This window comes from Palaemon carinicauda, chromosome 25, assembly GCF_036898095.1.
Source record: "Palaemon carinicauda isolate YSFRI2023 chromosome 25, ASM3689809v2, whole genome shotgun sequence".
Taxonomy (NCBI): domain Eukaryota; kingdom Metazoa; phylum Arthropoda; class Malacostraca; order Decapoda; family Palaemonidae; genus Palaemon; species Palaemon carinicauda.
Window position 1 is genome coordinate 9461815 of NC_090749.1, and position 25697 is coordinate 9487511.

Here is a 25697-nt window from a genome sequence, read left to right on the forward strand (position 1 = left end):
GCCAGTTCAAGCGCCCACCTTGGCCTTTCTATGTCCTGATCGATGATTGGCCGTTTTGACCGAAAGTCTTATGAAGAACCAATAGAGAGAGATTTTGGTGACGCTAACTTTTAACGAACATTTTTGAGTGCTCAAAAGCCAAGCCGATAACGACATTCTCAAAGTGGCACCCAGCCACGTTGTAACGGTCTTTCCTATAACAAAGAAAACAATTCTGTTGACATTCACTTATTCCACAAAGTAACAACCTGACTGTGCTTAGCTCATCACTCCCTTCCCAAATTTTTACGTCCCGTAAAATTCACACTTATCAGATTTTTTTTCTCAAACATTTTTTTTTTCTCTCTCTCTTTTTTTTCACTGAACACAATCTTTCTTTTTCCACTAGATGTTGCCTCTGAGTACCACTCTCTTCGGGAGCATGCAAACATTAAAATTAAATACCTAAACCAAATCAAAGGGCCTTTTTGGCGTGTTACAATTGCAAGTTACACAAAGATGAATATCACGCCCACAATAGATCATACAGAAACACAAAATCAGGTTTAAATACATCGTCATCGAAATTTGGAGCGCAAAATCAGAAAAAAAAATAATGTTTCAAATGCAATAAAATTCCATAAGGACCAACAATCATCACATACACAAACTAAAGAAAATGATAAAAATCAAGAGAAATCAAAATGAATAGCTTCCAATCCCAGCACTCTTTGATACATTTACCATCATAAGGAAACCATTTCTAACACATCCGTGACACTGCAATAAGGAGCAAACTCAAACAGTGAATAATAATAAAACGAAAAACATACTTATCAATAACCGAGCAATATTAATTCTCCTGAAAAAAAACAAAAACATAAGTAATGATGTTCAATTTTCAACCCATGATTAACAATTACCTGTAATGGTACTGAAAACTCCACAGAAAAATGATATTCTTTAAATACAGTATAACACAAATACAGTATAACACAAACCATACATAAAACCATTGGTAATAGCAAAATTGGTACCAACACAAATCAATGAAATTTGAATTATTTCCAACATATCATAAATGCAACAGAAATTTCCCAGTATGATAAATGATATACTCGTGATATGCTTAGAACAAAACCAAAAAAAAACTAAACAAATTTTAATTCATCTTTTCACAAAACACTCGGAATGAACATACGTAAAAGACCTGATTTTTATGACTTCTATCACCTCGTGCTAGACATTATCTCAAGACCCACGTTTTCTCGTACTCTCTCGTGCTTGGAGGACGGCACGGACAGTCGCTTGTGCCTCCTCTTCACCTTCCTCTCCCAGGTAGCCAGGTAGCCCGGGGTAAGGTGGCACCGGCTTATTCAGATACCACACCAAGTTTTCCTCCCGGACCGGGCGCATGTGAGAAAGGTGATACTCGCCTTTGGTCCCGGTCCGGATGTGTTGGATGACCGCCGTATCGGCTTTAATTTCTTTTACACGACACGGTCCAACATATGCGGCTTCCAGTTTATGCTTCCTCGGTTGCAACCTTCTTAGATAGATTCTGTCCCCTATCTGTATATGAGACGTGCGCGTTCGGAAACGCTGATCGTATTTCGTCTGATACTTCTCATTAGCCCTCAGCAAGTACTTTTGGGTTATCTGAAACACTCTCCGAGCCAAATTACACATCATCACCCGATATTGTTCTGTGTTGTATAATGGCAGGGTGTGGGGGTCCATGATAACGGTATACGGCAACACAGGGTCCTGCGCACATAGTATAAAAAACGGTGTATCCCTAATAGAGCTATTATATGCCGTATTTAGGGCGAACTCCGCCCACGGCAACATTTCCACCCACTGGTTTGGATTGTCCCCCACAAGATACCTTAAAATATTTGTCACCTCTCGGTTATGGGACTCGACGAGCCCATTTGCTGATGGCCGATAAGAGGCGATCGTGAAATGATTTATGTTCATGATCTGGGTTACCCCCTTACACACTTCATTCACAAACTCTCGACCATTGTCACTTATCAATGTACGTGGACATCCGTACCTCACTATGAAGGAGCACAACGCCTTCGCAACCGACACTGCGGTTTTGTCCACCATTGCATACGTGTGTGTGAAGCGTGTGAATGCATCTACAAACACACACACGTACTTAAACTGCCCGTCACCGGGGGGAAATGGACCCAAAACGTCCATATGCACTCTATTAAACTTAACAGGCACTATTGACCATGTTCTGGCCTTCGGGATCACATGGTTGTGGTTCCGCATAGTGTTACACACATGGCACTTATTAATAAACCTAACAATGTCTTTTTTCATCCCTATCCAAAAAAATGACTCTCTGGCCCTTCTCAAGGCTCTCTCTCTATACCTACATGTCCTGCGTAAGGACTTACATGAATTACATGGATGGCTTTCTCTATCAAAGAGGAAGGGAGAACAACGCGAGATCGGATATCTCCCGGTCTCTTTTCATGCTTATAAAATAGGATATCGTCTTCGATGAAGAACTCATCTCGTCGCATGCGCAAGAAATCCGGGAGTTTGCTACTCGCATCTCTCACGCACCTCTTGACCTGTTCGATCCAAGGTTCAGATTTTTGTCCTGCAACGAGCTCACCCACACTCCAGCCACACAAATCGATCACACACTCATTCACGGGGCATTCTCTCTGAGTTCCCCCCATGGAACTTCCAACATCCACCTTCTCCGGACAGCCCTCGTCCTCTCTCTCTCTCACACTAGAGTTGCCAAGTTCTTCCCGTTTTCTATGCGCTCCTCCCACAGGTGTATTTGACCCCGAACTCTCCTGTTGTTTTCCCTTCCGCCTTGCCGACCTAGTTGTTACAGCCGCTATGGCGGTCCTGGAGAGAGCGTCTGCTACTTTATTTGACTTCCCCGAAATATGCTCGAAATTTGCAATATCAAACTCTAACAACCGCTCAATCCACCGAGCTTGCCGAGTATTTAATTCCCCTTTTTTAAACAAGTCTCGCAACGGCCGATGATCTGTATTTATTTCAATTTTATGCCCAAGCAAGAAGTAGCGGTGTCTCTCCAGCATCCATAGAATTGCCAATGCCTCCCTATAGAAGGTACTGTACCTAACCTCTGGTCCCTTTAAAGCCCGTGAAGCGAACAAATAGGCCTCTCATTCCCTTCATCATCAACCTGAGAAATGACTCCGCCGATCGCGATCTGACTCGCGTCGGTCGTTACTAAAAATGGCCGATCGAACCTTGGATAAGCCAGAAGTTCGTCGCTCGTGAGTGCATTCTTTAATGTCTGAAAAGCAGTTTTTTCTCTTTCTCCCCACTGAAATTCAGGCCGCTTCCTCAATGAATCTAGCGGTCGTGCTATGTGACCGAAGTTCTGTATAAACTTACGGTAATAGCCAGCGAGCCCGAGAAAACTGGCTACTTCCTTAGCGTTTCTTGGCTCTGGGAATTCCTTGATTGCAGCTACTTTATCGGCACAAGGCCTTAGGCCTTCGGGCGTTACTATGTGCCCCAAAAATTCTACCTCTTGTTGAAAAAATTTACATTTCTCTAAATTAATCTTCATCCCCTGACGTCTCAAAGCTTTTAACACTTGTATAAGATTTTTTTCATGCTCGTCTGCCGTAGCCCCAATTACAATTATATCATCCAAATAGACAAAAACACTATGTCCTAGCAATGAAGCTAATACAGACATCATCACACGAGAAAAATGGGCAGGAGCATTCTTTAATCCGAAAGGGAGATAATTATACTCAAGCAACTGATCATTTGCTATAAAGGCCGTCTTTTCTTTACTCTCTTCAGCTAAGGGAATTTGGTGATATCCGGACTTTAAATCTAAAGTAGAAAAAAACCTGCTTTCCCTGACTTCAAGTAACAGTTCCTCGATAGAGGGCAAAGGGTATGCATTATCCTTGGTAACAGAATTTATCCTCCTATAATCTACGCATAATCGAAAAGAACCATCCTTCTTACGAACCATTACAATTGGAGAAGCCCAGGGGGACTCGCTTTCTCCGATCGTACCTTGCTCTTTTAATTTATTTATTTCTCTTTCAATTGCCGCTACATGACAGACGGGAGTCCTATAAGGTTTAGAACGAATTGGGGGGTGGCTGCCAGTCTCGATGTTAAATGGAAACTTAGTAATTCTCCCTGGGGTTTCATCTCCAACTGCAATTACGTCCTCAAAATTCTCTACAATATCTCCTACTCTCTTATAATAATTAATTGGTGTCGCTCCAATAGCTGTTTGACGGAGCTTTCTCAGCCTTTCCGGACCGGGACCTTGACCATGGAAAGACAAGGTCGCCAGTGTCCGTTCGGCTGTCACAAATGAACATAACTCAAGGTCGCAGACCGACTCAGTGCCTAAGCGGAACCACTGGGTACTTACATTCATAAAGGGAATTTCAACCTTTCCTTCGGTAACGGTGGAGACCCCTGGATACATGAAATCCTGCCACTTTTGATGTGGTTTCACGTATACGAGGTCACCTTCGCGCATTTCTAGTGCGGGTGCCACTGATAGGGAGTAGAGGGAGGAGGGGGGGGATTGATTCACCTGCCTCCGGCCCGGCAGGAACCGCCCCTGCTGTCCCCTTAGCAGTGAGGGCGACCCTGACTTGTGGCCGAGTTTCCCCCATAACTGGTATCTCTGTCTCTTCTCCTGGTCCCACTTTCCACCTCACTTCCAGCCCCTCCCCATCGGGGCCCCGTATTGTCATTTGTTTTTCCTTGATGAAATCGATTCCCAGGATAATGGGAATATCCCCCATATTTAATGTCGGAATGACATAGAAGGCATGGGTCACTTCTCGACCTTGAAGGATGAATCTCTGTCTAACGATACGTCGGGTCATCAGTTTGTGACCCCCAGCTGTGTACAACACCAGGTACTCCTTCGATGTTTGTATGGCATCCGTCGCCAAATGTTCTTCCATAAGGGAGACACTGGCCCCGGAATCAAGCAGAGCGCGTTGGATACCCGATCCCAGCTCTACTCTAAGAACGGGGACCGCATTCCTGCTTGCATGTGTGGGAGCGGCGGTGGGAGGCGGCTGCTCTACCTCCCGAACCCGCTCTGGCACTCCCAGGGAAGTCGCGCTCGCTGACCCGGGGGTATCCCTTACTGCTGGCTGGGGTACTGACTGTCCTCCCCCGACGTCACACTGGGGGGTGACGTTTGACTCCTTGGCTCTTCTGTCTTCGGTACTGGCGGTTCGGACAGACGGCCCGCGGGGACCGTTGGTGCCCCTCCCGCGTTGTCTTCCCCTTCCTCTGGTTGGTGAAGGGGGAACGTGATCCCTTGAGCCGACGCCGTTTTTTGGACAGCTGTTCAGTATGTGGTCTGTGGCATGGCATCCAAAACACCGCCGCTGCTCGACGGTGGGGCATACAGCTCGGAGGTGCCCCCTTCCCCCACAGTTCCAACAACTGCCATTCACTGCATCCCCACTTCTCGGACCCCTGCCTCTTCGAGGTCCACTGCTACGGGTACCCCGCCCCTGGGAGGCTGTCAAAGCCGGCTGGGTGTCGGGCTGCCTCACCGTCTGGGCTGCAGCTATCGTGGATGTCGGCCACTGGTTCGCCCCTTCCCCCGCTCGTCGTTCCCTGTATACGCGCAGCGCTGCCTGTACGGTAGGAAGGACATCGTACAAGGACTGCCCGGGAACTTGTAGGGCGGCCGTGACTGACAAGGGGAGCGCTTCCATCAGTTTCTGTTTGCAGTATCTTTCTCGCCATCCTGGGTCCTTACAGCTTTCCGGAGCGAAACTATTTAAATCTCTAGACATCCGTGCGACGAAACACGAGAGGGATTCTCCTGCCCGCAAGGTTGGCTGGTACTTCTGCCACAGGGTCGTCTTCTCAGTTTCAGCGAGGCCAAACCGTTTCAAGAGTTCGTTTTTGAAGGACTCCCAGTCCGTTGGCCGACCCATCCATCCTAGTAACTTGTCGGCTGCTGCCCCGGTTATCTTCTGGGTGGCCAGTATAATCCGATGTCTATCGGACCATCCTGCAGTAGCCTCCTCTACCACCGCCAAGAAGGCTTCAATCGAAAAGTATCCCTCAGCGGGTTGGGAATCATTGAACTCGACAATCGGAATCGTTGGTACCAGAAGATCACGCGCTCGCACTGGTTCTATTGAAGGTCCCGCGTCAATTTCCGACCGAGTTGAGGTTGTAATGTCACTTCTATTGTTCTGATCTTTCTGCATGTATCTACGTATTTCCGCCAATTCGCGCATGAGTGTTTGTATGAGTATTGGTGCGCCTGTTCCCAAATTCTCTTCCCCGAGTACCGATTCTACAATAGCTGCGGCATTCCTTTCCCCTCCCTCTCTGTTTTCGTCACCTCCACTGAGTGTTTGTATGAGTATTGGTGCGCCTGTTCCCAAATTCTCTTCCCCGAGTACCGATTCTACAATAGCTGCGTCATTCCTTTCCCCTCCCTCTCTGTTTTCGTCACCTCCACTCGACGTCGAACTTCTCGTGTTAACCATTGTCACTAGTCTCTTTTGTTTCCACTTTTTCAAAAATCTCACGTCGGCTAAAATCACTTAGCACAGACGCTAATTTGTTAATCACCCCACAACACCTGACACCATTTAATATGACCCGATTTAGGTCGTATTAAGGGGGGTTCACACTTCGCAACTTGGTGAAACAAAGATAGAGACACTTAATTTATGGGTTAACATTATTAGGAGAGAGGGACATGCACAAATGAGATTCGAATTGTTAATTTTCCACAGCTGCTATATTCTATTTAAGCTACAAGGGCGGCCTTTAATTATCATTACGTTACTTTACTAATAAAAAGTCCTCAGAGAAATGGTACTTGTTGGCACTACTTCTGGCACCCGTGACCTGGACACTATAGGTATAACCACTCACGCCTCCCACCTCTAACTGACAAAAAACTATGGCCAGTTCAAGCGCCCACCTTGGCCTTTCTATGTCCTGATCGATGATTGGCCGTTTTGACCGAAAGTCTTATGAAGAACCAATAGAGAGAGATTTTGGTGACGCTAACTTTTAACGAACATTTTTGAGTGCTCAAAAGCCAAGCCGATAACGACATTCTCAAAGTGGCACCCAGCCACATTGTAACGGTCTTTCCTATAACAAAGAAAACAATTCTGTTGACATTCACTTATTCCACAAAGTAACAACCTGACTGTGCTTAGCTCATATATATATATACATATATATATATATATATATATATATGTATATATATATACATATATATCTATATATAAACATAAATGTATGTATATATATATATATATATATATATACATATAGAGTAGGTGGATGTAAAAGGGAGCTAGTGAGGGTTGAAGAGCTAATAAAACCGGGGGTAAAAAGTAAATATCAGGAAAGGTTGAAAATGGCATATGACGAGGTGAGAGTAAGAGAAACTGGTAATTTAGAGGAGGAGTGGAAGTTAGCAAAAGAAAATTTTGTTGGGATTGCAAGTGATGTATGTGGCAAGAAGGTTGTTGGAGGCAGCATGAGGAAGGGCAGTGAATGGTGGAATGAAGGAATGAATGTAAAAGTGGAAGAGAAAAAGAGGGCTTTTGAAGAATGGCTGCAGAGTAATAGTATAGAGAAGTATGAAAAATATAGAGAGCAAAAGGTGGAAGTAAAGCGCAAGGTACGTGAGGCAAAGAGGGCAGCTGACCTGAGGTGGGGGTCAGGGACTGGGTCAGTCATATGAAGAGAATAAGAAGAAGTTTTGGAAAGAAGTGAAGAGAGTAAGGAAGGCCAGCGCAAGAATTGAAGAGACAGTGAAAGATGGAAATGGAAGGTTGTTAAAAGGAGAGGAGGCAAGGAAAAGGTGGGTGGAATATTTTGAAAGTTTGCTGAATGTTGAGGATGAGAGGGAGGCAGATATAATTGCTGTTCCAGGTGTTGAGGTGCCAGTGATGGGAGATGAGAATGAGAGAGAGATTACAATAGAGGAAGTGAGGAGAGCACTAGATGAAACGAGAGTAGGAAAAGCATCTGGTATGGATGGTGTGAAAGCTGAGATGTTGAAGGAAGGGGGTGTGACTGTACTTGAATGGTTGGTGAGATTGTTTAATGTGTGTTTTGTGTTGTCAATGGTACCAGTAGATTGGGTCTGTGCATGTATTGTACCACTATATAAGGGTAAGGGAGATGTGCATGAGTGTTGTAATTCAAGAGGTATTAGTTTGTTGAGTGTAGTTGGAAAAGTGTATGGTAGAGTACTGATTAATAGGATTAAGGATAAAACAGAGAATGCAATCTTGGAAGTACAGGGTGGTTTTAGAAGAGGTAGGGGTTGTATGAATCAGATTTTTACAGTTAGGCAGATATGCGAGAAATATTTAGCAAAAGGTAAGGAGGTTTATGTTGCGTTTATGGATCTGGAGAAAGCATATGATAGAGTTGATAGGGAAGCAATGTGGAATGTGATGAGGTTATATGGAGTTGGTGGAAGGTTGTTGCAAGCAGTGAAAAGTTTCTACAAAGGTAGTAAAGCATGTGTTAGAATAGGAAATGAAGTGAGCGATTGGTTTCCGGTGAGAGTGGGGCTGAGACAGGGATGTGTGATGTCGCCGTGGTTGTTTAACTTGTATGTTGATGGAGTGGTGAGAGAGGTGAATGCTCGAGTGCTTGGACGAGGATTAAAACTAGTAGGCGAGAATGATCATGAATGGGAGGTAAATCAGTTGTTGTTTGCGGATGATACTGTACTGGTAGCAGACACAGAAGAGAAGCTTGACCGACTAGTGACAGAATTTGGAAGGGTGTGTGAGAGAAGGAAGTTGAGAGTTAATGTGGGTAAGAGTAAGGTTATGAGATGTACGAGAAGGGAAGGTGGTGCAAGGTTGAATGTCATGTTGAATGGAGAGTTACTTGAGGAGGTGGATCAGTTTAAGTACTTGGGGTCTGTTGTTGCAGCAAATGGTGGAGTGGAAGCAGATGTACGTCAGAGAGTGAATGAAGGTTGCAAAGTGTTGGGGGGCAGTTAAGGGAGTAGTGAAAAATAGAGGGTTGGGCATGAATGTAAAGAGAGTTCTATATGAGAAAGTGATTGTACCAACTGTGATGTATGGATCGGAGTTGTGGGGAATGAAAGTGATGGAGAGACAGAAATTGAATGTGTTTGAGATGAAGTGTCTGAGGAGTATGGCTGGTGTATCTCGAGTAGATAGGGTTAGGAACGAAGTGGTGAGGGTGAGAACGGGTGTAAGAAATGAGTTAGCGGCTAGAGTGGATATGAATGTTTTGAGGTGGTTTGGCCATGTTGAGAGAATGGAAAATGGCTGTCTGCTAAAGAAGGTGATGAATGCAAGAGTTGATGGGAGAAGTACAAGAGGAAGGCCAAGGTTTGGGTGGATGGATGGTGTGAAGAAAGCTCTGGGTGATAGGAGGATAGATGTGAGAGAGGCAAGAGAGCGTGCTAGAAATAGGAATGAATGGCGAGCGATTGTGACGCAGTTCCGGTAGGCCCTGCTGCTTCCTCCGGTGCCTTAGATGACCGCGGAGGGTAGCAGCAGTAGGGGACTCAGCAGTATGAAGCTTCATCTGTGGTGGAAATGTGGGAGGTTGGGCTGTGGAACCCTAGCAGTACCAGCTGAACTCGGCTGAGTTCCTGGTTAGGCTGGAGGAACGTAGAGAGTAGAGGTCCCCTTTTTTGTTTTGTTTCTTGTTGTTGTCGGCTACCCCCCAAAATTGGGGGAAGTGCCTTTGGTATATATATATATATATATATAGATATATAATATATTTATATATATATATATATATATATATATATAATATATATATATTTATATATATGTATATATATAAATATATATATATATATATATATATGAGCTAAGCACAGTCAGGTTGTTACTTTGTGGAATAAGTGAATGTCAACAGATCTGTCTTCTTTGTTAAAGGAAAGACGGTTATAATGTGGCGTTGTTGCCACTTTGAGAATGTCGTTATCGGCTTGGCTTGGCACTCAAAAATGTTCGTTAAAAGTTAGCGTCCCCAAAATCTCTCTCTATTGGCTCTCATAAGACTTTCGGGTCAAAACAGCCAATCATCGATCAGGGCATAGAAAGGCCAAGGTGGGCGCTTGAACTGCCCATAGTTTTTAGTCAGTTAGAGTTGGGAGGCTTGAGTGTATAGACCTAACGTCCAGGTCACGGGTGCCAGAATGAGTGCCAACAAGTACCATTTCTCTGAGGACTTTTTCTTAGTAAAGTAACGTAATGATAATTAAGGGCCGCCCTTGTAGCTTAAATAGAATAATACAGCATTGGAAAATTAACAATTCGACTTATCATTTGTGCATGATCCTACCCTCTCTCGTAATAGTGTTAGCCATCAAATGGATTGTCTCTATCTTTGTTTCCCCAAGACGTGAAGTTGAACCCCCCTTAATACGACCTAAATCGGGTCCTATATATATATATATATATATATGTGTGTGTGTGTGTGTGTGTAAAAATTCTAAAAGTTAAATTAAAATTCCTCGAGGAAAGAAGTAATTTCGAATAATAATGCAAGAAATCTAAGCATAAAATGAATTTAAAGATCAGAGACTTCAAAACAAAATTATATTAAAATACGAAAAAAAAATTATGTTGAATATGAGGAGAAAATAAAATTCACATTGGATGTAATGGAGGAGATAAATACGTTGAGATCAAGAAGAGGGAAATAGAGAGACACACAATAAAAGTGTCATATTTGTGTTCTTTTCTCCTGAATCTATTTATTGACGTCAGGTGAAGTCAGTCAGTGGTAATAAGAGGAGAGGTCAATGAAGCAAGGACCAAAGAGATTCGAACAACAACAACAACAGCAACAACATCAACAACAACCACGACAACAACAACAATTAAAGAAAGAAAACAAATAAACGAAATTGAGAAAAAGGAAACATTTTAATCAACCTGTTTTGATCACTGAAAAGAAGAAGGAAAGCCAAAGAGTAATTGGTTTTGCAGAATGTTAATTATTTATATTAAGTCTGACAGAGTAAAAGTTGTCTTATGATGTCTAATCTTAATATAAATGGAATATTAACAGTAACAGTTTTATACATTATTTAAGACGAAATACAAAAATCAAAACCTCATAGAAATTATATTAGGTTTATAGATAAAGTTTTTATTTAGTATTATTAAATTTGATTGATATAGATTTCCCATTTACATCCACATTTTCTAACATAAAAATTAATGTTTTCATGATGTCATAAAATTATACTTTTTGCATGAAAGGACATCAAATTACGTGAGGGAGAGAGAGAGAGAGAGAGAGAGAGAGAGAGAGAGAGAGAGAGAGAGAGAGAGAGAGGGGGGGAGTTTTTATTTATAAGGTGAGTTACATCATTCCCCCCCCCCTCCTTCTACCCAGCCAACGTCACAAAGACACAGTTACCTTTTCACAGTCGTAGATTACGAAGTATAATAATTTAGTTGTATTGTTTATTTAAATGTTTTTTTTACGTTTGAAAGTAATGTTGAGTTAAACAAAATTTAAATAATATGAGACACATGAAAATCAATGACAAATTATAAAAGGAAAGTTGTTTAGAAAATAATCAATAGATCAGTTGATTTGATTACTGAGATATTGTGTTCTGAGTTATTTTATGACTTACGTGTGAAAATAAACACTGGTGAAATGTTCAGCCTTAATTGGGATTGAATTCCAAAATGGAGGAAACTCCTCGAACATCAACATTCATCAGAGATACCAAATACATTCGAATGTATGTCAATGTGGAAAGTTTACTCTATTAGAATATATTAGGAACTCTGTTAAATAGTAAACACTTTAAATAGAAGATATGAATCTTAAATCATTTTTCATTATGTGAATTATTCAAGATCAATCATTCTGATACTGATGCTGCAGAGAGAGAGAGAGAGAGAGAGAGAGAGAGAGAGAGAGAGAGAGAGAGAGAGAGAGAGGGGAGTTTTTATTTATAAGGTGACTTACATAAATTCTTTACTTCAACCCTGAATAAAACACAAAACTCAGAAAATCCATTCAAACAGTAAGTGAGAAAAAGTTGAAATAGAATTCGCCTCTCAATAAAAAAAATGTTGTTTAGTACCTCTCAGCCCCTTGGAACTACTGACATTTAATTACGAATTAGGTAATTTAATATCCTTCCATAAGGAAACAGGAGAGCTCCATTAGGAATTGGAATCTGCATAATGGTGATGGATAAATATAACAGTTCCAGTGAGATTAATTCAAACTAATCCATATTCATATTACAATTAGACTTGTTTGTTCTGGATGAATTCTGGCAAAGATTACAGAGTGAAAAGTTATAATGTGTTATTTTCTTTCTTTTTGTTTCTTATCAATCTTGAAGGGATTACATCTATTCAGAACGAATACTGAAGTGGACTGTAATTGCTGATACTTTGAGCTCAGTTGTGTTTATATTATCATTATAAAGCAATCTCATTACTTTCAATGTCATTTTTAGTTTACTACTATTTCAGGACCATACAGAAGGAGCAATTACTAAATGGAACTAGAGAATGATTGATACTTGTGGGTGATACACCTCAAGAATTTATTGTCTGTTCCTGTTCAAAATTTGGTCTTTTAATATCGAGGGTTTAACGTGTTTTAAGGCTGAAGATAGGCTTCGTTTGGCCTTGATGATAGACAATTCAAACCTCAATTACATATCATAATAATAATAATAATAATAATAATAATAATAATAATAATAATAATAATAATTATTATAATTATTATTATTATTATTATTATTATTATTATTATTATTATTATTATTATTATGATAATAACAATCATATCATGAAAACTAAATAGTTTGATTAAATAGCTAATAATTTTATATCAAAATATGAACAGATATCTTTGGAGAGTCTTCCACCAATCATGATCATTCTGTTTGATAAAGAAACCACAGCCGACTTCCAAACTCTCTGCTTTGCACAGAAATGAAAAACAGATAAACATAAAAAAAGGCGTCAAAATAATACAAATATCAATTAATATTTTTTCAAGAACTGTAAAGGGAATTTCATCAATAACTTCGCTGTCTGATTTCAAGGATGGCTATTTTCAAAATATCAGAATTTTGATCAAATGCCTGTGTACCAACCGTGTGTCACACGATCGTACATAAATTATTTTGTACATATTATGATTGTATCTGCGCTCTTCCCTCGCACTAAAAAGAACCTGAATAATCATGTCTCCGGTTTTCCTCTGTAACATTGTCACTTTCTCGAACATATATTTTCCTGTTGCCTTGAGGTTTTGTATATAAACGAGAGTTTTCCTTAATAAAGTACTTAGTTGATTGCATCCTGCCTTTGAGTTCACAAACCTCTCTCGGCCCGTCACATTAGAGACCCTGGAAGTCGACTCGCTCCCACGAAATTCCACCCCCACCCCCTTGCCCCTCCATTGTTGGTACTATGGCGGACTCTACGGCAGTTGGTGCTGCAGCCGCTCCATTCAAACTTTCATTGTTTGCCAGCGGAGAGGCGTTTGCTTGGTTTCAGCGCGCAGAAGTCCAGTTTCGCATCATTGGCGTGACTCGCTGAACCACCAAAGCGGATTATGTTCTCGCGGCGATACCCGAGGACACCTTCCCAGAAATATCCGACTGGTTTTGTGACAAGGAGACACCCCAATAGCGTATGACGCCCTCAAAAAATACCTTCTGCAGCAGTACTCGCCGTCACCAGCCGCCCGTATAGCAAAGCTTTTAGAGATCTCGCAACAACCGTTGGGGGACCAAAGGGCTTCCCTTGCCCTCAGGGAAATGACCAGTATCGCTCGCCTTCAACCTGCCGCAGACGGCTCTCCTCATGAGGTGAACCCTTTGGATACGCCGTTTACCCGAACCTGTACGCGCTGCCATACCCGATGTCGATAGTTTACCCATAAAGGACTTGATGACCAAAGCCGACGCCCTTATGGACCGCCACTTCAAGACCTCCATCAACGCCTCCACCCCTGACGAAGAGAATGCCTATTCAACGTTAACCGAAGCTGACATGAATGACGTAGGACATACACGCCTACCCCGTGACGTGCCGAAGCAGCGACAAAGCCGCCCACCACCCACCAATCGCTCGCGCCCCAACGAACGACTTCTACAGCCACTTACTACCTCCAATCAGCCGCAGTTTTGCTGCTACCACTTCAGATTCGGGGCAACCGCGAAGAAATGTGCCAAGGATTGTCAGTGGCCAAAAAATGTGTAAGTAGGCCATCGCTCGTGGCGGTGGCCTCCCGTGTTTCTTTTTTTTTTACAGGATGCAGGAACGGGCGTGCGATTTTTGGTAGACACGGGTGCTTGTCGTTCTCTTTTGCCAAGGAAACTCTCCAAGGTACGACGTAGTCTGTCTACATCTGCCAACGTCCGCTTGGTAGCTGCCAACGGATCTGCGATACCCACCTACGGTTATGAGAACCTCACATTAATGTTCGGAAACGGTAAATTCAATTGGAAGTTTCTCGTTGCTGACGACACCATGCCAATCCTCGGTGCAGATTTCCTCTCTCATTTCCACCTTCTGGTCGATGTTGCCCACCGACGATTGGTCAACGCAGACTCGTACTTGTCGACACCTCTTCAACCCGCCCCCTCTAACCTCGCTCTCCACATCAGCGCACCCACGGATGCCTACGCCCACCTCCTCACGTCGTACCCGGAAGTTTTCCGTCCAGAACTTCGCCAAACGACCACGGTTCCTGCCAAGCACGGTATTTATCACCATATCAAGATGACGGGACCCCCAGTCTTCGCAAAATTCAGACGTCTGGCACCGGAACGATTGGCAGCCGCCAAACAGACATTCGCCGAAATGGAGGAAATGGGCCTTTGCCAAGAGGTCTCCAGCCCTTGGTCGTAACCCTTACACATCGTTCTGAAGAAAGACGGCTCCCTCCGTCCGTGCGGGGATTACAGGCGCCTGAACATGCAAACAGAACCGGATCACTACCCCCTCCCTAACATTGCCGACGGGACCTCCTACCTGCACAAAGCGAAGGTTTTCTCAACGCTCGACCTCCTGAAGGGGTATTATCAGGTTCCTATGAACCCAGAAGACATCCCTAAGACCGCCATCACCACTCCGCTTGGTAAATACACCTTCAATTACTCCTGTTTTGGCCTTCGTAATGCTGGGGCAACGTTTCAACGTCACATGGATGGCATCTTAGGGGACCTCCCTTTCTGTGTATGTTATGTGGATGACATACTTGTGTTCTCCTCCTCAAAAGAGGAACACCTCCGTCACCTGCGCATCGTGCTCGACCGCCTGCAACAAAACGGCCTTGTAGTCCGGTACGTCAAGTGTACTTTTAGCGCCAACGAGGTGTCGTTCTTAGGGCACCGCATCATTCCTAAAGGAGTCCATCCCCTCCCTGGGAAGGTAGCAGCCGTTCAGAACTTCCCCGCGCCCTCAACCGTCAAAGCTCTGCAGGAATTCTTGGGCATGATCAACTACTATCACCGTTTTCTGCCAGCCATTGCCGCCACTCTTGCTCCCCTCTACGCCTCCCTCAAGGGCAAGCCAAAGGACCTGAAGTGGGGTCCCCTTCAAGATGCAGCCTTCTGCAATGCAAAGAAGGCCCTATCAACTGCTGCGGCTCTCACTTTTCCTCTCCCACATGCCCCTCTCCTTCTCTCCACCGATGCCAGTGACATCGCTATTGGTGCAGTACTAGAGCAGGTGGTCAACGGCTCGCCTTGCCCATTGGCCTTCTTCAGCAGAAAACTATCCAAGGCAGAATCGGGTTATTCTACCTTCGATCGAGAATTGCTGGCGGTGCACTTGGCTGTCCGTCACTTTCGCCATTTCTTAGAAGGTACGGCCTTCGTCATTCGCACAGACCACATGCCTCTGGTGCACGCCTTCACTCGACAGTCTGATGCCTGGTCCACCCATTAACACTGACATCTCTCCGCCGTGGCTGATTACAAATGCACCCTTCAATACCTCCCTGGGAAAATGAATCCCGTTGCCGATGCCCTGTCAAGAAACACGTTGGCTGCCGTTCAACTGGCATTAGATTACAACACCGTGGCTGAAACCCAATGCAAGGGTCCAGAGTATCAAGCATGTAGGACATTCTGCACGTCCCTCTGTTGTGAGGAAACCTCAATATCTTGAGGATTAATTGTAATAAATCTAAAGAGCCAATTAGGTATGTAGGATTAAATGTATGTTGCAGGGACCATTTATATAGAAGAAAAGTTCTTCCAAGATTTTGTTGAGAAAATGTAAAAGAAGGGAGATGTAACAATATGTGAATGTTGTGGTCAGGATTTCGTATGTAATCAGTGTATGAATATTGTTGGTACGCTGTCTAAGTTTGTAAATTATATCTGTTGTTTACGTTTGGGTAAGTCACTGACCACAGCATCTTCCGCATTCTCCCCCGCTCTACACATGTTGGCTCGGCAATGCTGTATAACCTGCTGTTTAACTTGTATAATAAACTAAGGTTAATTACCCTCAGCTTATCAATCAGAACCCATAACAAATGCAGACATCTGCTTCACTTGTTATGATTTCTCAAAAACCAGACGATATAAAATGTGTTGACAACATCCATTAATCCTGATTAAGTTTTCTCTCAACTAATTTCTCTTCATTTTGTAGACTCATTCTTCCTATTTATAAGACAACAAAAAGCTTTTAGAATTAAGCTAAAACAGATATGTACCACCAAACGTACACAATTATATCTGGTACATTCTTTGCACTTCAGAGAGATGTATTGTTTTGCATGTATAAGATATGAGTGAGTCCTTTCATGGATTTTTGTTTCTCCCAATTTCCACCGACAATAAATCCTCCGAAAAACTAGTCAACCATGGAACTCAAAGGACGAGGTTTTAAGAAACTCCGAAGGATAAAAACAGTTAAGGAATATAAATAATTAGGAGAATGGTACTAGGATAAAGGAAACCAAAGTCTCAGCATAAGCAAAAGGGAAGCAATAAGAGAATAGGCTACATGGTACAGGAAGTTAGGAAGTATGGAGACAGTAACAGAGTAGGAGATTTGGCATTGTTAGTGAGAATAAAGATCTATGAGACAGTAGTAGTACCTACAATGTTTGCAAATATTTAGACATGGGGTGTAATAAAAGAAAAAGAAATGAAAGAACTAGAGAGTAAACAGTACAAAATTATGAAAGGAATGTTCAAACCGGTTTCTACCAGATCATACTGGGGGCTAATAGCAAAAATAGGAATACGGCCAGTTGAAAATAGAATACAGTATGAAAAATGTGAAGTTATTTCATAACATCAGATGACAAATGGCTAGTTAAGAAAGTAGTGGAAGATCAAATAAGAGAACCATATGGGGAATGTTGGGAAAAAGTATTAAAGAAATATGCGATGAATATTATATTAAAATTGAAGAAGTAAGAAAGTATAAATTAACAAAAATTTAAAAAGAAACGAAAAGTAAAGTGGCAAATGAAATTGATATAAAAATAGAAGCAAGAAAAGCAGAGATGACCAAACTGAGGTTTGTGAATAGTAATGGCAGAAGAGACTGCATAGGTGAACTTGACACTAATGCGAGAGTAATATTTATGAAAACAAGGTGAAATTGTGAGAATTAAAAAAAAAATTATAGAAACAGGAAGGATAAGGATACCCTTTGTGTTTTGTATAGGGAGGCAGAGGTTACTACTGAGCATTTGGTCAAGTCGTCCATAAAACTAGCACACTGGCCATTTTGGAGAATGATTAAGTCCCTAATTTGATAGACAAAGAGGTGTATTTGGGCGTAATATTTGTGGTATCTTTAACGAACAAAGGCAAATCTATAACCAAGCATTTTTAGCCAAAAAGTTCTACCCTGAAGGTGTTCTTGAGCTCTGGTGTGTGCGTTTTAGCTATGCAAAATATCAATGATTAGTAACTGGGGTCACTCTGCTGCTTTTTGTTCCAAACGGTTATGCAACATTGGATGTTAAAACTGACTGGTTTGTGTTTAAGTAACTCGGTAATTTACTCACCTCATTAATTTAAGCTTGTAATTATTTACATTTCTGTACCTATTTATATGTGTGATTACCTAGAATTGTTGACGTAACAACCAATGAATGCCACTTAATTCTTTTGTGTGTATTTAACTCTTCATGCTAGACCGTAAAATTTACTTTAGAATACTGTTGGTACTTATATAAGCATCATTCAGAACCTACGGAAAAACAAAATTAGCATACAGAACCATTTGCTATTCATAATTTCTCTCTCTCTCTCTCTCTCTCTCTCTCTCTCTCTCTCTCTCTCTCTCTCTCTCTCTCATTAAATTGCCACTGTATATAAGGAAGAAAAGATTCGATAATTGCTATAGTTTTCAACTACTCGCTATCTTTCTCCCCCTAAATCTAATATTACAAATATGAGATAGTATTCGTAAATATAATTGTTTTTTTTTATGAAATCTTATGACAGGAAAGAAGAGCAGATCTTTCTCTATCCTCTCAAACCTAATTTGAAAAAGATCAAAGATTATCATAGGATAAGAAGGAATAAAAATTGAAAATTTTTTAATATATAGACTTAGATAAAGGGATGATATGGAATTAGATTTCATTTAGTCCCCCTCGAAAATCAAGACAGAAACGATAGAAAACTGTGTTGCGAGTTCTTCTTTTTTCTGCAAAATCTATAGATAATTTGCTTTAATTAATCTTCATTATAGTCAACGAAAATAAAGTTTTCACGTTTTTATTCTATCATTCAGTTTCTTTACTTATTGATTACTGATGGAGCAGGAAAGGCTTCCTCCAATCTCAGTGAACTCTCAATATTAAGCAAATTCCTGACGAGATTGGGTCGGATGGAAAAACATTTTATCATCCTAATGATGCATTTTCAAATATATTGGGCTATTTAACTTTTTAAAAATTTGTTTTTTGTGTTTATAATTATTTTCAATAAATTTGAATGAAAATTTTTATATCATAGTGGAAGATTCAGTATAAATTGACATATATAATTATAGAACAAGAAATCAGAATTTTAAAAAGAGTCTGATCAAGTTGCTTGGAAGCTGCTGTAATGGCACATGGAAGTTTAAATAATTAATATTATTGAAAACCCTCTTAATTGAAGGGTTGAAAAAACATTTATTCTAAATGTGATTGTTTCTGTCTCTCGCGCATTGGGTGAATAGACGATTATGTTAAATATATTATCATTCCAGAGTATGTACTCTTAATGATCAGCTCACTACTTTTCGTAATCTCTGAATTTAAGAACCATCTAATTTTCCCAAAAATGAAAAGCAAATTTTCCCTTAGCAAACTTCAAGACAATGTAAAATACGTTTTATACATACTATTGATTTCATTTTTTTCTGTAACTATAACACCAAGATTTGGGTTATTGCAACATACTGATTAAACCTAACTCTTCCCTAAATTTACCAGATTGTTCCAAATTTGGGGACAATTTTCTTAGACGCCATGAAAGGTGATAGTGTATTACAGCCAACTCTTCATATAGGCACGGGCGCCATGACTATAATAATAATAATTGTTGTTGTTGTTGGAGTATTATAACCAACTCTTGTTGTTGCCTTTCCCTTGGTCAGCCCGTAGAATAAGAAGAAAGACCCATAAGAATCTATGTATCAACAAACCTGAAGACAAAATATCAAATTAAGAACCATATATAAATACTGAATATAACTATCAAACACTAGCAATATTAAATTTTCCAATATCTTTTATATATTTATAATAATCAATATATATATATATATATATATATATATATATATATATATATATATATATATATATATATATATATATATATATCTATCTATCTATCTATCTATATATATATATATATATATATATATATATATATATATATATATATATATATATATATATATATATACATATATATATATATATATAGATAGATAGATAGATAGATAGATATATATATATATATATATATATATATATATATATATATATATATATATATATATATATATATATATATATATATATATATATATATATATAATGGATTTTGAGCGAAGCCAGAAATCTATTTTTGTGTGAGATAGCCATGTCGTCCTGATGGAATTTCCTAAAGCGTAGCTTCCTAGGGTATATTTGACTACAGTGATATTCCCAGAGAATTTTACCTTAAGGTATCCAGAATTCTAACTCCTGGAGCGAATATCCCTAATTAAATCTAACAGGGATATCGCATAATATCAGAGGACGTATTCTTGACACGCCACATAGCTAACTTCACCCCGAACAGTATTAACGCTTCGAGGGGTTACAGTGGCAAGAATTTAAAAATGAGAATGAAAGGAGAGCCATTCATAAGGTATCTCTCCGATCCCATTTCAAGTGTGTATATGACGATAACGGCAGCGCCATCTTTATTCCTTGTAGCGATACACGAGGTACTACAGATACTGTATTATAGAGAGGGGTCAATAAGCCCTTTTTTAAATCAAAAGGAAGGGTAGGTCCATCAGGACGACATGGCTACCTCACCCAAAAATAGATTTTTTGCTTCGCTCAAAATCTGTTTTTTGGGCTCAGGCCATGTCGTCCTGATGGAAAGCTACCAGAGCATTACTGTATCTGTGGATTCTTAACTGGTGCCATACCCTCAAGAAAGTATTTTCCTGGTCCCTCTTGACCTATAGACATATGATGTTACTGTCATACATCATTTCATCTAAGCATGAACTATGTTAGTGCTTCCTGCCACCTACAGAGAAGAGTCTTACTAGACTCTGGAAAAAGTGTAGAGGAGTACATATTATCTATGGATGACAAAATGACAAGCTTGTACAGTGGTCTCGCCCTTTACTTTATAAAGCAAAGTCACCAATGCCATTATGAATTCCTGACATCTCCCCCAGCGTGTCTACTCTTAATAAATTATCAGACAACAGTTGGAACAAATTTTGCAACTCTACCACCATCCCCTTAGGGTACAACGTTAATCCTTCCTAAGGAAGGGTTAAAGTAAGTGATTTTTGCTTGAAGAGAGGAATAGTCTTAAAAGACGTTCCATGTTAAAATTATCCATATTTTAAAATTAATGCTCAATACATTTCTAATAAAATGAGTGTGGGCGAATAAGACGCAAGGTTCACTAAGAACTAGTTTATTAAAAATTTAATAAACATATATATCAGTCAGCATTTATAAAATTCATAAAATGCGGATGATATCCAATAAATCATAAAGAACAGTAAACAGAAAATATTATTTCGTCTAAAAGGAAACAAATTTGCCACTTTAATCAAATTATTAATAATGTTGATACAGTCTGTATTACTGTTTATTTACATTAGCGTAAAAAAACGCTTGGCACATGTGTCCGTATTATGCTTAGTTCACCAAAGTCAATGGAACAGTTCTTAAGGACACGTTAGTGGCCTATCACTCAGTTTGTAGTAACAGTCTGTGACTCCACACCCGCCCTCTTAACTAATTGTCCCAAATTAATTTCACTGTTCCTCGCAGATTTAAACAGCAGGTTCAAGAACTCTACCTGCTGCTACCACAGACCTCTTGAGTTGCTCCATTTGCTTCGCATAGTGCATAAAGAACACCTTGGATGACTACCAGCCAGTGTACGAACGAAGATGTTCAAATTCTATATTATTAAAAAAATTTATGGAAGAGGCAACTTTCCTAGGATCATGTCTTGCGGGTGTACAGTCTGGATCCGCACTGCAAATAAAATAGGTGATTTTCGCCCTTAGTTGTTTCAGAGATAAATTTGAGCCCGAGGTTTCTCCTCTGAACAGCTGTCCTCCTCTAAAGTCTGAAGTTCTATGAAGATAGACCTTTAAGCACTCTACTAGACATAGAGATGCATCTTCCTTCAGAGGGCAGATACTCTAGGGACCCCACCTGTTGGTGGGTAGCTCGTTCTTGGCAAGAAACGTCGGGTCTGGAAACGGATTCAGTTCTCCCCCTTTCAAGAACTGAATGCGGCCTTCCTCTTTCGAGAGCGCCACTATTTCACTAACTCTAGCCCCCGAAGTGAGTGCAAATAGAAATATAACTTTTGGAGTCAAATCCTTCAAGGCACACTCCTCATTGTTCATTATTGAGGCATAATGAGGAACCTTATCTAGTGTCCATGAAATGGGTCTTGGAGGCGCTGAAGGTCTAAGCTTAGCACAGGCCTTCAGAATTTTATTAAAATTATCGTTAGAAAGGTTTACCTGAAAGGTATATAGTATCGGTCTTGTCAAGGCAGACTTGCACGTTGATATTGTGTTGGCTGCTAAACCTTGCTCATGAAGGTGAATGAAGAAAAATGAACAAAAATCTGTCGAGATTTCTTTTGGTTTCTTCGCCTTGACAAAGGACACCCACTTCTTCAATGATGACTCATATTGTCTTCTGGTAGATTTGGACTTATATTCCTCCAAAAAGTCTATACTGTCTCTTGATACCCTGAATCTTTTTCTCATTGCTAAGGAGAGAAAATCATGAGATGCAGGTTCCAGGTTTTCTGTGATGAAGCGAAGAGAGTCGACTTCTGTACTCGCTGAGATAGGGATGGATCCAGTAGCGGTACAAACTTCAGTCGTATTCCAATGCCAGAGGGAACCGAACGCTCTTTGGCCACTTGTGGGCCACTATTGCCACTTTCCCTTTGAAGGATCTAAATTTGTCGAGGACCTTCAAAAGAAGGTTGTCCGGAGGGAACAGGTAAATCCTGGACCATCTGTTCCAGTCTAGGGACATAGCGTCCACTGCCTCCGCTAGCGGATCCTCGTACGGGGACACATAACGATGTATTTCTTTGTTATCTTTCGTCGCAAAGAGGTCTATCTGCAATTCCGGGACTTGACTTGAGATGAAGGAGAAGGATCCTGCGTCTAGGGACCATTCTGACTCTATCAGTGTGAACCTGGATAGATCGTCCGCTGTCACGTTGCAGAACCCTTGAATGTGAACTGCTGACAGGTGCCAGTTCTTTCTTTCCGCCAAACGGAATATGGCCAACATCACTTGGTTGATTTGAGGCGATCTCGACCCTTACCGATTCAGGCATCTCACTATCACCTCGCTGTCTAGAACCAATCTTATGTGGGTTGAGTGGTAAGGAGATACTTTCTTTAGTGTGAGAAGTACTGCCATGGCTTCTAGAAACTTAATGTGAAATGAAATGACTTGAAAAGATTGGACCAAGCTCCCTGGACTCTCTTCTGGTGAGAGTGGCCTCCCCAGCCTTCCTTTGAAGCGTCTGTGTGGATAGTAACTGACGGGGAAGGAGGTTGAAGAGGTATCGACTTCCTCAGTTGCTCGGCGTTGGACCAAGGCTGGAGAAGCGTTCGCAGTCGAGTCGGTAGAAGTCTCATCAGATCTCTTCGCGCTTTTGATGCGTATTTTCTCCAGAAAACTGTTGCATCCTTTAGCTGTGCTCTTAGCATTGGATCTGTTATGGAAGCAAACTGTAGAGAGCCCAGCACTCTCTCCTCTTTGCGTCTTGATATCCGTTTGGATTTCAATAGTCTCTTGACAGATCCTGCTATTTCTTTCCTCGTCTTTCCAGGAATGGAAAGTCGATGTGACTCTAAATTCCAGTGGATTCCCAACCACTGAAATTTTTAAGCGGGAGATAGTCTAGACTTTTTGATGTTGATCTTGAATCCCAGATGTTCCTGGAACTGGATCACTATCTTGGAGGCTTGCATGAATTCTGTCTTGGATGCTGCCCACACCAGCCAGTCGTCCAAGTAGGCCACTACTTGGATCCTCTTTAGGCGTAATTGATGGACGGCTGCGTTCGCAAGCTTCGTGAAAATCCTTGGGGCTATGTTTAGCCCGAATGGCATGGCTCTGAAGGCGTAAAGACTTCTTTGTAACTTGAACCCTAGGTAGGAGGAGAGGTGACGATTAACTGGAACGTGCCAATAAGCGTCTGACAAGTCTATGGAGATGGTGTATGCCCTTTTGGGCAGTAGGGGTCTCCTGTGTTGAAGTGTGAGCATCCTGAACTTGTAGTTCACTATGAACTTAGTTTCCGAGTCCTTCTTTGGAACACACAACAGCCTTCCTTGGAACTTGATGGACTTTACTTTTCGGATTACTCTTTTCTCTATGAATTCTTGGACATATTCTTCCAGAAGGGGGATAGAGTGTTGGAAGAACTGAGGAAATGGAGGTGGAGGACTGCTCCAGCTCCAACCTAGTCCATTCTTTATTAGGCTGTGGGCCCAGGGATTGAAGGTCCAACGATCCCTAAATAGATGTAGTCTCCCTCCTACTGGTAGCATCTCACTTCTGCTCTTGTGGACCTGAGGCCTTACCTCCTTGACCACGTCCTCCCCTGAGTCCCCTTCCCCTTGAAGGGCGTCTAGAAGAACCTCTGGCTGTTACTCTAGCTTTTGAGTAAAAGGAAGTCTGCCTTTCAAAAATCTGGGTTAAAAACCGGCGACTGTCGCCACTTCTTGAGGTGCCAACTGGTACGTGGTTGGAGGTTGTGCCACTATCTGAGGCACCATGGTCGCAGGAAGTTGCTGTTGTTGCTGTCGGTAGGGCTTAGCCGGCCGAGAGGATAGCCTAAGCCTTTTTGTCTTCTTCTTGGGTTGGGGACCCTCATCCGGAGAAGACTTTCTCTTAAGATTTAAGCCCCACTTTTGGAGAAGGTTCCTATTTTCCGTGGCGGTCTTGTCTACTACCTCTTTAACTACATTGTTGGGAAAGAGGTCTTTACCCCAGAAGCAAGAGGAGATCAGTTTCCTCGGTTCGTGCCTCACCGCAGCCGAGGCGAACACAAACTCTCTACAGGCTCTCCTAGCTTTAACAAAGCTATAGAGATCCTTCGTAACTGTGGCCAGATGGATTTTGGTCACTACCATGAACATGTCCTGGTTCTTGGGGTCACTTGCCATCGTTTCTAACGTCGTTTGCAACGACATCAATACCACAAGTCTTTCTTTCGTCTCTTGCTCTCTGCGCAAGAGAAACTCCGACAACTTTGGAAGTACCTCACCAAACTGACGTTCAGCAATATCAGCTTCCAACTTCCCGACTGAGAAGGTAAGGTGGACGTCCTTCCAGTCTTTTTGGTCCAAGGGTAAGGTCAGGGATAACGGCTTGCATTCCTCTCAGGAGGGGCATGGTTTCCCTGCCTCCGCCGCCTTCAAGGCGGCCTTATATCCCTTTTCCCTGAAGGGAAAGGCTCTGATTGGAGAGGTCTCATAGGCACTTTTGAGTTCGTGAAGCCCCTCTCTTTCATCGAGTTCGTTAGTAGCGCCTGTGCTTCACTATGGTCAAGGACTATGACCTCCTTTGCCTCCGTTTCCTCCTTTGAGGCTGGCTCCTTCCTAAGACGGACATAGCAGTCCGGGCAAGAGTCTTTGTTGGGCCAAAATTCCACATCTTCCAAGGGAATTGAGCCCAACTTCTCCGATATAACAATCCTCCCGGTTTTCATTGGCATGTGTTCTGCATACCTCCAAGGATTGGTATCTGAGCACAAAGGAAGATCCTTCACGTTAAGTCGCTTCTGGGGCCGACGTGATGCTACGTATTTCCAGTTTCATCTCAGCTTCCTTTTCATCATTCTTCTTTTGTATTTGTTGAATCATTTCAACAATAGAAGAAAGAGTCCTACCCAGATCACCTGGGATAACAGACGATGTTGAGGGAACAGG